At 41.9% G+C, this 14,753-nt stretch overlaps 1 protein-coding gene across 1 annotated transcript in view; it reads left to right on the plus strand.

Annotated features, from left to right (window-relative positions):
- The window catches only part of NTF3 (neurotrophin 3), a 319,741-nt gene that overhangs the window by 236,754 nt on the left and 68,234 nt on the right, over positions 1-14,753 (plus strand). The gene's annotated exons all lie outside the window — the stretch shown is intronic.

Raw genomic sequence — 14,753 nt, forward strand, 5'->3', positions numbered from 1 at the left:
TAACACCTCTGTGAGGTGTGTACTATTATTATCATCATCCTCTTCATTTTACAGATAAGAAAACAGAGGTACAGAAAAGTTCAGTGACTTGTCCAAGGTCACATGGGTGGTAAATCCTTGAGCTGGGATTTAGCCTCGTCTCTGGGTTTGGCTCACAGAGCCCAGCTCTTCACCACTAGCCTCTCTCACCTACTTGAAAAACTTTTTCTGCCTTCTGATTCTGCTTTCTGGAATCTTCTCAGACTCCAGACTATGACTTCTTGCCAGAGTCCAGCTTCAGCCTATGGGCACAAAAATACCCTCTGACATATTTTCCAATGGATTAAGTATCTTGCTTCCAAAAGCTCTTTTGAGTTGCTGCTAAAATGCTTTTAAAAATTAATTATTCGATAAATAAAGGATGTCTCAGTGAAGCTTATTTGTAACATACGCTTCACTGAGCTTCTTGTACACGCTTCCTGTACAAGACATAAACTTCTTGTACATGTACATTTGTATCATGTACAAGATAAACTGTCCAGTGGAGAGAAAAAGGAAGTCCCTTGCACTCAGATCCAAAGATAAAACTCTGCACTCGGACTCACAGGTTGTGAGGGACTTTGGCCCTGAGGACCTCAGCCAACCCCCTCTCTCCTTTACTTCCAACATGTCTGACCAGTTTCCCTGGGAGTAGCTCCCTCAAAATGGACTAGCCTAAGGTTGCATCCGAATCTTGGTTCTGTGTTCTACTGAAGCTCCTGCCATTAAGCCAGATCTCCACATTCCTATCATGCCACAATTTCCCTTTGCATCTAAATGCAGAATTTGAATTTTGTGTTCTTTTCTTCAGTTTTTAGTTTGATATTGCTAGTTGTTATAAGTCTCAAAATTCTTTTGAATGTTATCTCTGCCATTCATCATATTAATAAATATTTCCAAGAGCGGAGTAATCCACACATTTGGAAAGTTTGGACTCTTGTGTTTTTCCAAGTCACTAATGGAAAATGTGGAATATGGACGCAGTTCTCTGCCAGTGTCTCCTAGGACCTACCTGACTACAGACTGATCTCAGCCCACTGATGCCCTGGGGCCCCGCGTGTGGCACGTTTTCAGTGAACTGTTCCTGGATCCTAGAGACTGTTGCCTGTCTAAGAACTCAAAACCATCTATTTGATAATCTGTTCTATTGTAGAATGTCCAATTTAACCTATAATGTCCTGCAGTACTCTTTCTCTTTTGTTTTGAAAATAAAAGCATGTTCATTTTTTATGATACCACAAACATTACAGTTGTCTTAAGATCATAAATGCTAATTCACTCGATACATTAATGTATAGTTGATTGGAATCTGAAGATTTTAATTTTAAAAGTAACTGGGTATCTTCTTTTTGTCTCTGCCCCTTCTCCATTGGGGCTACAAATAGATTTGGAATTTATTTATTGCCTCATACACACACAGAGGAAAACCTCCTCATTATCTATTTGTTGAGAATGAAAAACTTTAGTTACTCACCCTAGACTGCAGGGGGAGGAATGGGAAAGATATCTCTCTCATGAGGTCACCTGGCAACATCATCTAGTCATGGCACGTTCCAAACACATCCATCATCTCAGAAGCTGAAACCGATTGACAAATTAAAAAGGATTCTAAAACTTAAGAATTGAGGAGGGAGTGGGATTTAGAGATGATCTAAATCTGGATTATCTATATCCCCCTCATCTTGCAGATTAAAAGTGAATCTCAGAGAGGAAAAGTGTCTTTATGAGCACTGCATGGCATGTGACCACGATGTAGACAGATTTAAAGCCTCTGTCTTCTGACTCCTGATGCAGTGCTCTTTCCATGGCACTGGATTACTTTGCTAAACCCTCACTGGCACATCAGAGGAAATTGTAGTCAATGGTACAACTGATTTTTGGCAAAACAGTAATGAAACTTTGAGCACTTTTATGAAAGGGCACTGTAAGTAAGGAACCTAAAGCAGAAGCAAGCACAACTGTTGTAAAAATTCCTTGGAAGGGGCCTCACACCCTCCTCCCTGTCATCCCTTGCACCGACCCATCCTCTCTGCGAGTCTTATTGCAACTGCAGGTATAGCCTTTTTTCTTTGCTGCTTTCTCCTTTTTTCTTTTTCGTCTTTGTTTTCAACAGATTTATTGTGATGTGTCAAGGGTTGTTTTCTTTCTATTCAATATTTACCCTGTTCCATGTATGCTGGACTTCTGGAATATGTGGGTTCATGTATTTCATCAAATTTTGAAAGTTCTTGACCATTGTCTTCAGATATTGCTACTGCCCTATTCTCTATTTCCTCTCTTAACTGGGACACCAGCTAATGTGGACATTACATATTTTCTCTGTAAGTCATATGTTCTTTTTTTCTTTTATAAATATTCCATTATTTTTTTCACTGACCTTTCACCTGGATATTCTCCAACCTCTCTTCAGTTGTATTTAACCTTCTTAATTTTCTGTTGTAGTTTTTCAGTTCTAGCAATTGATTCTTTAAAATAGATTCATGATATTCTTCATCTTGCTATAAATTTTTTATAAATAATTTTGGAAAAGTCTGTCTAGTAACTCCAATGTATGGATATTCTTGGATTTTCTTCCTATTGTCTGATGTTTTTTCTCTTGTTTCTTAATCACTTGGACATGTTTCCTGACATGTGTAAAGGAAGTTATGCAAATAATTGAAGCATGGTGTATTCTTTCTCTAGTAAAGATTTTCTTTTGTTTGTCAGGCAGTTAGGCTAAGGAAAGATCATCTTAATTCTCTTTTGGCTTGAGTTGATTAAACCTTGGGTTTCTGTCATTGCAAACATGGTTCTATTTTTGGTTTCCCCTTCCTCCTACGAACTAGCCTCTCTACAATCCAAACAGGAGGCATTCCTTCCTCAGTGAATCTTGGACTCTGATTTTTGTCTCTGAGGCCTGGAAAGATTACTGAAGTTCACCTCAGCTTTTCCTTCTCTTAGCTGTTACTTAAAAAGAAGCCTATGCCTCAGGAGGAAAGCAAAGGTCAATTTTACCCTTCTGTGCTTCCCCCTTCTCTGAGATCTTGTTCCCGTGTGTGCAGCCTGCATGTCAGCTCTCTAATTACACTCTCTAAAAAACACTTCAAATGTGTTTTTTTCCTCTTTATCCTCAACATTTTATTGTGAGAATTTTCAAACATAAACAACAGGTACAATATTTAATAGTGGACAGCCCTGGCTGGTGTAGCTCAGTGGATTGAGTGTGGGCCTGCGAACCAAAAGATCGAGGTTCGATTCCCAGTCAGGGCACACGCCTGGGTTGCAGGCCAGTTCCCAGCAGGGAATGTACGAGGAGCAACCATACACTGATATTTCTCTCCCTCTTTCCTTCCCTTCCCTTCTAAAAGATAAATAAATAAATAATTTTTTTAAAAAAATCAATTCTTCATAAAAAATATTTAATAGTGAACAGCCATGCACCCACAGACAAGGTTCTATAATTTATTTATTTTTTTACACTTGGCTTGTTTTATGTCTCTCTACCCATCTGTCCATTCCTTTGTTTGTGCATCAGTCCATCTTATATTTGATGTATTTTAAAATACATCAAGGACATCAAGACACTTCCCTTTAAATATGTTAACATGCATTTTATAAGAAAGTTTGGTATTGTTTTACAGATATTTCTCTCTAGACACAAAATTTACTAAAACAAATTGCATCAATTTTAAGTGAACATAGACTGAATTTTGACAGAGTCCAGACCTCTACCACTCCTGAAACCTCTGTCATTTCCTGTGTCACTGTGCAACCCAAATGTCTATCATGTTATACTCTGTTCGGTGGCCAGATATCACTGTGCAATCCAGGTCTCCATCACTCACGTCCCTTTCACATCACATTCCAGTCCCACCATCCCAGAGGCAATAGCTATGATCATTATTTTTTCACAAAAATTATTAGATTTTAGATTATTAGATTGTTTTTGCCTGTTCTAAAACTTCATAAGTATGAAATAACATAAGATACATAATTTTGTATAAGGCTTCTTTAATTTAATATAATATTTTTGAAGTTCAGCCATATTGTTGTGTGTATCCATAATCCCTTCTCATTTACTGCTGAAGAGTATTCCATATATGAATATACAATAGCTTGCTTATCAATTTTCCTACTGAAAGATGTTTATTTGCATCCTTTGTCTTATTTCTGATCTTAAGGAAAAGGCATTGGAAAGATTACCATCAAGTATTGTGTTAGTTGCTGCTTTTGTGTGGATTCTATTTATCAAATTGATAAAGTCCCCTTATTTTGCTCTGTGTGTTCTGAACTTAATATTGTTAAATATTTTTCTGACTCTATTGAAAATATCTGATGATTTTTCTTCTTTTTCTATCAATAGAGTGAATTATATTGACTTGTTTTCAAATGTTAACTGACTTCTCACTACTGGGATAAACCCTACTTGGTCATAATATATATTCTTGAATTCTATTGTTAATATTTTGTTACAAATTTTTGCATTTATGTTCATAAAAGTATTGGCATATAATTGTATTTCTCTTTATTTCTTTCAATTTTTCCTTTCTTTTTCTTTTCTTTCTTTAAAAAAATAATATCTTGGTCAGTTTTTTGTGTTTTCATTTTACTGGCCTCATATAACAGCTTGCAAAGTGTTTTAATTTTGATGCTATTATGTCTAGATAGAATTTACCCATAAAACCATCTTTTCCTATTGTTTTATTACTGGGAAGGTTTATGGTGACAAATTTAATTTTTCTAATAGATAAAAGGCTATTCAGGTAGTCTATTTGATCATTTGTTAGCTCAAATAATTTTTCCATTTCATTCAAGTTGTCAAATTCATCACGAGCATAAAATTGTTCACGATGGTCCCCCATTTTCCTTTTTACACTGATGAGATCTGAGTGACAATCCCTCTTCCATTCCTGATAATGGCAATGTCTTTCTCTTTCATTTTCCAGACCAGTCTAGCTAGGAGATCAACCAATTTTGTTGATTTTTTCCAATAACAAATTTTGACTTTATTGATTTTTATTAGTTTCGCTTCTTCTCTTATCTTTATTTTTTCTTCTTCCTACTTACTTTTGGTTTATTTTATTCTTCTGTTACTAAATTTCTAAGGTGTGGAATCTTAGGTCATTGATTTTTAGAACTTTATTCTTGTCTTGACTTGAAATTTGCACTGGAGTCTTGCAGAACAGTCACATTTTCATTTACATCATGACCCTCTCTCTATCTAGGTCTTCTCAATTCCTATTTATTGGATGGATGCCCCTAGGTTCTTGATGCCCCAAGGACAGGCATTGGTGTCGGTTCTCTTGCAAGGAAAGACTAAAGAGGTAAATAGGAGAGTAAACAATTCAACCCTAGGATCGATCGATCTATCTATCTATCTATCTATCTATCTATCTATCTATCTATCTATAGCTTTTTTTGCTTTATTGCAAGAAAAACTTAAAAATTCTATTTTTATTGAAACATTCCCCCAGAGGAATAGATTTTCCCCTTTTTAACACAAGGGGAAGGAAATTTTTTTTAAAGCAGGAAGAATGGTATGGGAAAAAATTCATCCAGGTGGGAACCTTAAAAGGTTATCTATAATGTTATTGAAAAGTAGGGTTTATTTAATTAATTTAATTAATCCTCTCTCTTCAGAAAGGACCAAACCTATGTCATCAAAAATAGGAAAGTATCCACTTCTCTTTTAACGTATCCTTCACTCTCCAATGTATTAAAACTCTTTTCCAGTTCCTACTGAAACCTTGCCCTCTGCATGTTAAATTAATTTCCTCTTCTTTTGCCAGTAGTGCACAATGCAAACAAAATAAAGAAAATCAAATGTAAAATAAGTGGAAGTAAATAACAGAAAGATAAGGAAGGAGTTGGAGGGAGGTGGAGCATTTTCAGAAGGAGAGCAGGAGATAACGTCTGTTTCCTGGGGGTCGTATGGAGAAAGTAGAGGAAGAGCAGCCTCCTGGGATCAGAAGTTTGGGTTCCACACTCCCACCGGTGAGTCTCATTATCTGTGTGACCTCCAGCCAGTCCCTTCATTTTCCTGAGCCTTTATAACTCCTACTGTAAAATGAGGAGTTTGTCTAGAGGAATCTCAGGCACTTTCCAACTATGAAAAAAATGTAAGTCATTTATTCATTTATTTTACATTACAGCTAGTCTGTTTTCCAATTTGAGATACGGAGTGTGGACCAGTGATTCATACTGTTAATCTCCTGCCAATTATAACTCCATTCTCATCTTGACCATGGACTCTGCTAACCCTGGAAAAAAGACACAGTTTTTGGCTTACTAATTTCTGTGGATAGAAGGCTATCTCCAGCTTCACTGTTTAACTCTATTTACTTTATTTTTAATCTTCCCATAATATCATTTGGGGAGATTGATTCAGGTAGGAAAATAATCAGTCATTATTTGTGATGTTCTTTTTTCCATTTGCTCCAAAGGAGCTAATTTCATCTTTTGGACTTGTTGAAAACTTTTGGCAAAAGACTTTTTACGCAGTAGGAGAAGGACCAGTGGACTTCTCTGATCCTTGTTTGGGGCAGAGAGGCTGGACATGGTAGAGCAGTGAGATACAAATCTGATGCCTGATGATTACTATCTTGGCAGCAGCTCCAGATCCTAAAGCTCATTCACAGGCAGGTTTTGAATGCTGGCTTGCCGGCTGAGTCTGAGTTCTAAGTGGCATTTAAGTCTATGTCTGTGGTAGAGGAAGAGACATTTGCATGAATGTACATTTGTGACTGGATGGGATTCAAATGAAACATATGTAACAAAACATCAATTGCCCATAATTTCCAGTCCAAGAATCTGTAGTTTCTGCATGGGCATCTACCTTATTACTTGTTAGAAACTTGAGGCTTAACTTTTTCTCTGTGTATCTTGATGCTGCAAACACTAGTTCTTTGGATTAAAGGTCTTTCAATCTTTGGAACCTAGCCAATGGTCTGTCCCTTTGGAAAAATGTCTTAGTAACTAGGCACTGTGCGGCTTTCTTTGCCCTGCTGTTGGTGGGAGACCTCTCATCCAAGGCTGTTGTGTAGTCTTAGAGGTGTGTCCTGACAGAGGAACGTGCTGAGGAGATGAGTATGTGATTAAATCAGTCCTTCCTCCATGTTCCCAGTCATTGTTCTGGTGTGAGTTACATCCTCTTACTAAGGCACACAAAGGGCCCAGAGAAGGACCTGGCCCTACTCTTCTCCATCCTCCCATTTCTTTCCCTTTTTCTACCACCTTGGACAACCTTGAGCCCAGGAGAATTAACTACAGATACTGCAACGCTGCTACTGCTGGTCTTAGCCATGGACTAGAGACAGGAGACCTGGCTCATGTCTGAGCTCCTCCGAGTGATCTTAGGCAAGCTGCTTGTTGCCTCCTTGGTCTCAGTTTCCTCATCTGTAAAAACGCCACCCTCTCAAGGTTGGATGATGTATCAGTAACAGTCAGTTGAGGTTCAAACCTGTCTTGCCACTCATACCCATGTATCCTTGGGCACCTTATGTAAAGTCTTTATACCTCAGTTTTTAAAGTCTGTGCTATTATTATTTCCCCTTAGCAGACTTGAAAAATTGATGTCTAAGAGGGGACAGCTAACTTGCCTAAGATCACATGGGAGCTCAGACATGAATTCTGCCTCCTGGTCTAGTAATCTAGTGCTAAGCCCATATTAGGTACTCTTTGTTGCATGAGCATTATTTGCATTCTGGATGGAGGCTGAGGACAGCCTCCTCTCAGTGTGAGAACAAGGGCAGGCCTATCAGTGAAACAGGCCTATCAGTGACTGGTAAATAATAAACCATCAGGTGGGTTGGCTGCAGGGGTGTGTCTGTCTGTGTATGTTTGTGTATGTTTGGGATGGTAGAGGTATATAAGCTTAGTTCAACTTGAACTCAGCTTTCCTTGACCCCCAATAACTGTCAACACCTTTGTGTAGTGTTTCCTGGGAACTCTGGGCATAAAATCTTTGAAGTAAAAGACTCAGTGATTTATTGCTCCTTTCTTAGCTTTCCTAGATGGCTGGAGTGGAGAGAAGAATGTTTTCAAGGAGATACGGGTAATAGGATGAACTTCCTTTGCCCGCTTCCGTATACTTCACACCAGTCCTGTCTGTGAGGGTTGGTCTTGGGGGCAGGAGGCGAGGACAGGATGAATGAAATGACTTTTGCCATGTCCTTCCAGGCTCAAATTCTGAAGAGAGATGTGTCAGAGAAGAGTACCCAGAGGACAATGAGTATATGTCACTGTTACATGCATGGCTAGACCAGACGGGACTCCTATTTCAGGGTAAGGAGACCTAGGTCTCCATCCTATTTATCCTTACATCCTTGGGAAAACTGCACCTTTGGACTGCTATGCATTTACTTTTCCAGACTTTTCCTGCCTCTTACTACCCAGTTGGGGTAGTAAATGGAGGTTGTGGCCAGAAGACTCTTCTAATCCTAATCCCACCCAAACCCCCAGATAGAGGTAAAATCTCCAAATGATTTCAATTTCCAATGGAAGGAATTGTGTAATAGAAACAGTGCTGGTTTTCCAGTTGGCTTTTCCAGCCATGAACTTGCATCCTGTGTCCTCCTCCCAGCCAGCCATGGAGAGTACAAAAGGCAGGCTTCACTCACACTGTCAGCCCTGGGCGTGGGGGTAGGGGCAGGAACACTGCTGCTTTGGACTCAGCAGGGAAACTCACATGCTCTGCACAGAGCTCACCTGGCTGGGGTGTGCAGTCATTTTCACTCAGGAGTCATTCCAGGGCTACTGAAGGTGGAGGAGGGCAGATAATACAAACTCCCAATAGTATATTTATTCGTGTGTTTTTCCCTTATTTTTATTCCTAGTTATACAAGAAAATGAGGGTAAATCCCTTTTAAACACGGTAAAACCAAGGAACTCAAAAGTTCAGAGATTGCTCTAGCTCCTGAGACAGTGACAGTCTCCAGCTCCCTGGTGATTCTCTGGGTAGCATTGCCTTTCATGGTTACTCAGTGTTCTTACAGCATAAATTGAAGCTTAAGCTCCACCTATAATCTTCAATTTCCTCCTAAGCATTCAATGTTTAGCACCCAACCCTTCCCCAGATGAAGGTAGTCACAGTGAAAAGATTACCTGGACCCTGGTTGTCCAACCCTTGGGTCCCAGCCTTCTCCTGATGCTGACAGATCTTTTCCAAGGCCCCAGAGTCTCTAAGATCAAAAGCATCTGCAAATTCTGAAACCTCCTAATTGACCCTGCTTTTCCACATTCATCTCAACATTCAGTTATGCCTAAACACAACTGTGGAGGGCCCTAGAATAGGCCAGCTGGTGAGTGGACACAGCTCCGCAGACCCATGGAAGGGACGGACTGGTCTCCGCATTTGCAAATCTGGACCTGAAATGGGAAGTGCTGGCACACGTGATGAGGGCAGCCTCCTGGGTATTTTACTGTCTAAAGATAGAATTAATGGCAGCGCCATATCTTTGTCAAACCCAGGTAATGAAACTTTATGAGTTCTTCCCTATGAAATATTTTGTTTATGTCCCATGGGTCCAATCTAATGTTTTTCTTTCCTTTTCTTTCCTTTCCCACCCCCACCCTTTCCCTGCCCTCTTTGTCTCTTGAGACTTATTCCCTTTGGAAATGCATTAGTTACCTAGGAAACCTTAATGTCATTTTTTATGAGTGGAGTTTGGTGCAGCATAAAGTTAATTTATAGGGTGGTTAGGAATTCATGTCATGACTGGTGAAATAGGAGACTTTATTATGATTTCTATATCCACCTGTGTGGTAGGAATACATACCTTCCCTCTGTCATTACGGGTAATTTCTTGAAACATAATTATGAATATGTATGCCGTTTCACAAAATGAGTTGATCCACCGTTGTTCAGTGTAATTCGTTATATTGTAAAATGTAAGCCCTGGAACATAATTAGCAATAAAAACAAACCAATAATATACCAGGCAATCTGTTAAGAGTTGAAGGACATGGTGGAATTTTCTTTTAAATGATGAGGTAGTTCTGCCTTAGAGACAAAGAATGCATAAGATGAGATTTTGAAATCCTTCAACTACCGTATTTTTTAGACAATAAGATGCACCTAGGTTTTAGAAGAGGAAAATAGGAAAAAAATTTTGAAGCAAAAAAATGTGGTAAAATATTTAATGACATAAATAACATAATATTTCACCAATGTAAATGTAAAACAGAACTCAACAGCAGCATTAACAACTATTATTCCTCCCAAATTTTAGGGTAGGGGTAGTGTGTCTTATAGTCCAAAAAATACAGTATGTCTTTTACATTCTTTGAGATCCACATTAGGAAGCTAGGTAAAGTGTAGCTTCTAAAGTCTAAGTGCATATGTCTACTATTTCATCCTACTAATGTCTTCCTTTGTCCAAAGGAGAACATATATGCCCATGCAGTTACATTAATGAAATGTTCAACATTTTACAAATAACGAACAGGACAAGTATCTTTCTAAAGCTGAGATCCCTCACCACTGGGGTGGCAGTGACTTCAGATTAAGGACCCTTAGGCTGGGAGTTAAAACTCCCATTGTGCCAGGCACTGTGTTGAGTATTTTAAATCAATGAGTTTATTCGGGCCTCATAATCCTCCCATGTGGTTCTCATTGTTTCTGCCGTTTACAGATGGCTTCTGAGAAGTTCAGCAACCTGTCCAAAGATACACACCTACGAGGTGAAGAAGGCAGAGTGGAGCCCAGGTTTGCATACTCCCAAATCCACTCTTTCAATGAGTCCTGGTTCTCTATCTGTTACTGTATACTTTCTGTTTCCCTGGGGAAAGTCAAGAAATTCGGATCTCAGTTTTCTCAACTATCAGTTGTAGAGTGGGAACACAGAGGCTGATAGAATGTGATCTCTAGTATCCCCGCTCTGTCTTAGAGATCAATGCTGGTAACAGCAGAGCTGTGCTTTCTTGAGATGATACAACTTTTAGTGAAGACTGGGCTTGCTGAATAAATACAGACAAGTCACACTCAGCGTCTGTGGACAACTGCACCCAGTTTGGGGAGGAAAAAAGGACTAATCCCTCACACATGACCCTTGAGGGTATTTGGGTTGGGCGTAGTTGCTAATTGGCGTGATAACTGGTGTGACTGTGGGTTAGTATTGCTGCACCTAATTGCGTGCAGTAATGGGTGGGCAGCCAGGAATCTTTTGAATGCCAGGAGCCAAGGTAGCAGGAAGCCTTTCCTGACACTTAAATTCCCAGTCTCTAAGCACACACCTTTGCACTCACTTTAATTGTTTCAGAACTATAGACTTTTGGGCTCCATCCACTCAAGCAGCTGTCTGGGTGACTGGGGGTGGGGATGGAGGAGGTAGGGCAAAAGGAAGTAGCTGCAGCCACTCTGCCAAACTTCCCCACAGTGCCCTCCAGCAGCAGAAGAGGCAACTTGCAAATGTTTTAGGCTCAGCTAAAGTGTGGGGTGCAGCTTAGCAACCTCAGAGACAGGAAAAAGAAAAACAATAGGAGAGGATAAATATTCTAGGCTAGCTGTATGGTCATGAGGGGAAATAACCAGGCTTGTCTTTGCCACATACAGTCACAGAGGAAAGGATCCTTGGAGGCTCTTTGGACCAATTTTCTTATTTCTTGGGTCAGCATGTCACGATGAATTAACAAATCATATGTGGGTACTGCCCCCCAATACACAGTCCACTTATATGAAACATCAAGTAGATAAATGCTGTTTTTCAAAAGGTAAAGGCACAATTCCTACCATTTCCATTTTGTTTCTGTTCAATGTTTCAACCACAGAGTGGTGCTATTGCAAAAGATAAGGGTGGGCAGAACTTGAGCTCTAGAATTTTGCTTTAGGAGAGAGTTTGAAAAGGGGCTTTCAAACACTGGATCTGGTTTCTGCTCTCATGAACCACTTTCAGGAGTCAGGGCCTTACATTCAGATGCAGCAGAGAGAAAACAAAGGTTCAGGAACCTATGAATACAGTCAGCAGATGAAGGGCCCAGGCGATGAGTCAACTGGGAGGGAGGTGATTACCTAGCTAATAAAAAAAGACCTCATTCTGGATGGACTGTCTGTATGGGCTGAACTCACCAGCTTACTTCCCAATTCTGTTCTTTGCTTTAACTATCGATACCACAAAGTTCTTTCTCTATTTAGAAAATCAGGTTGGCTTACAAGTCACAATGTTCTGCAGTTCCAAAAGGACTCCCTATTACAATAATTTTTTATCCTATCTTAAAAGAAAAAGAAACACCTTTCTACTCCTTTTTTGGGCCACCCTGTTTTTATTACCTTACCACCCTCCCTGAAGCTAAAAGGAAGACCTGGGTGGCCACCCCTAGTCGTCTTTAGAGGTGAGAAGAGCATCTTTTGCTCTGAAGGAGAAAGAGGAACAGTAAAGGAAAAGGCATTGTCCCTGTTCCGGAGACTGCCTGAAAAATGTCTTCCACAAAGGGGAGGGCTCGTGACTGTGCCTTTAGAGAAAAGTGAGAAAAGTGGATCTTGTACGCTCTGCTTCTGCAGGGTTCTCTCACTCTTCCTCTCTCCTTCCCTCAACCCCTCCCTAGCCCCCTCCACCCAAAGGCACCACACATATTTGGCAAGATTAAGGTGTCACCTCTCGTATTACAAGACACGTTGATTGCACGCAAAGACAGACCCACCAGCTCAGGACAAAACACTCTGCAGCTGGGAAATAATAGGAACTCTTCCTGTGACTGCCTAGGTCCTCGAAAAGTAAGGCAGCCACTCAATGACCGGCATCTGCAGAACAAATCGCGGTCTTAAACTCACTGCTGCCTTTTCTTCTTTTTCTTCTGATTTTTCAAATTCAGGTTTGACCCCTCCCTTCCCCTCCTCCCTCCAGACTGCCATTGACCGAGAAGCTGTAGGCCCTTCAGCCCGCACGTATTTTTAACCCATTCCTCACAGAAGTGGGAGCCAGCCACCTCTTTCTTTCCCACCTCCGGGTTACCGGAGGACCTTGAGCTCCAGAAAAAGTGACCCTAGAACTCGGCCTGTGGAACTAACACTGGGCCCCGAATCTCCCCTTTGAGAGATGAGGGTTGGAGGTGGGGGGCAAGGGCGGGAAGTGGAGGGAGGGCAAGGAGGCGGGCCAGAGCAGGGGGAGAGAACCAGAACCTGACAGAGCACGCCCAGTACAGCCTTCATGTTGCTGTGTGCTCGGCGGAGGGAACAGCTTGGCAGCCTAATCTGGCCCGGAGGAGGACCTGGACATTTTGGCCTGAGGGAAGCACTGAAGGAGAACCCTACTCTTCACAGGGACCGTGGGAGGTGCCGCCCCTGGGCCTCCGTGGGCGCTTCTGGCCGTTTTCGATGTGGCAGCCTCCCTCAGCCAGGATAATGATGAGGCAGGTACAATCTGTCTAGTAGGAGGCCCCAGACTCCTCATCCCTTCCCATCACCCCGCAGCCTCTCTCCATGTGGGGTTCAGTTTGATCTGGTAGGCAAAGTGCCGGTTCTTCTCGGCATGTGACCCGATTTTCAAACAAGTCAAAGAAATGTGGATGTTTTGAACCTGGACCCTAGCTGAAACAGAGTGGACTGTTTATTAGACACCTGGAACGGCAGGGCGGGGAGGAAACGGGGTACGTACTCACTTCCCTCCCCCAACGGCGCGCAGAGTCAAAAGGTCCTGGCCGGAGATGGAGTGAGGAGTGGCTGAGATGATGGCAAGGAAAGCCGAGGGGGGTCGGAGATGAGATCCGCGGGGCCAAGACTGGGGAGCCGGGTAGAAGGGAAGGAGGAGCGCAGAATTCCGCTCTGAGGCTCTGGATTTCTCACTGACCCCTAAGTGACCCCCGCCCCAATCTCTCGATGGCAAATGGGTGAGAGCAAGATGACTTAACCTGGTAAATTTAGAGAGAATGGTCAGAACATGTGGGGGTCTGACGGGCAGCTAAAATTATCTCGAAATAAGAGATTTTGCTCCCCCTCCCCCCATTCCGTTCTTCGAAAAATCCACCAGTGGGGAAGTGAGCGTCACTATTTTCCGAGGTCTACTAAGAAATCTGATTGTTTCTTGTCTTTCTGCTTCCCGCACGCACGGTCCCCTCGTGCAGGACTGGTGGGTGCTGGGCGGGTGCTCAGCGGCAGGGCCCGAACCTAGTTTGGAGAGAGGGGCTCAGAGGTTGGAGGCTCCGATCCACCCGGCTCTCCGTTCACGTCGTGCGCGCACACGCGCACTCTCTGTCCCCCACCCCAGCACCCTCACCCCACCCCCCTCTCCCAACCCTTTCTCCCCCAATACCTCTCTGATTCGATATCCTTTTACCACCCGCACACATACGGTCCCCACGAGCAGGCAGCAAGTTCGCTGGGGAACGATTGTCCCTGGGTGTGTTCGTGATGGAGGGTGAGGGAAGGAGGGACGGGTGGGCTAGATAGGGGGTGGGGAGAGATCTGGAGATGGAAGGGTCTAAGGTTTGGAGGAGGAGTTTACACATTCGACCCAAGCCGCCCAGAGGAAAGGGGGAAGAAAGGTCTTTCTGCCTAATAAAGAAAAATCTTAAATAAAAAAGAAAAAAGGGAGAGCAAAAAGAAAATTTTAAGAAAAAGAACAAATAAGACAGGCTGGAGAGATTAACATGTAAAATGTATTAAAAAGTTGAATATTTCGTTTTTTCCCTTGGATCACTAAAAGGGACATCATGGGGGAGACTGGAGCAGACAACTCATCTGGAAGTTTTTGGTGTTTTTCTTTAAGAGGGGCCAGAAGGAATAGCCCAGTCCTCCCACTGGCACCCAGACCAAGTCGGGAGGA

This window comes from Artibeus jamaicensis, unplaced genomic scaffold (genome assembly GCF_021234435.1).
Source record: "Artibeus jamaicensis isolate MK-2021 breed Jamaican fruit bat unplaced genomic scaffold, CSHL_Jam_final contig_233, whole genome shotgun sequence".
Lineage (NCBI taxonomy): Eukaryota > Metazoa > Chordata > Mammalia > Chiroptera > Phyllostomidae > Artibeus > Artibeus jamaicensis.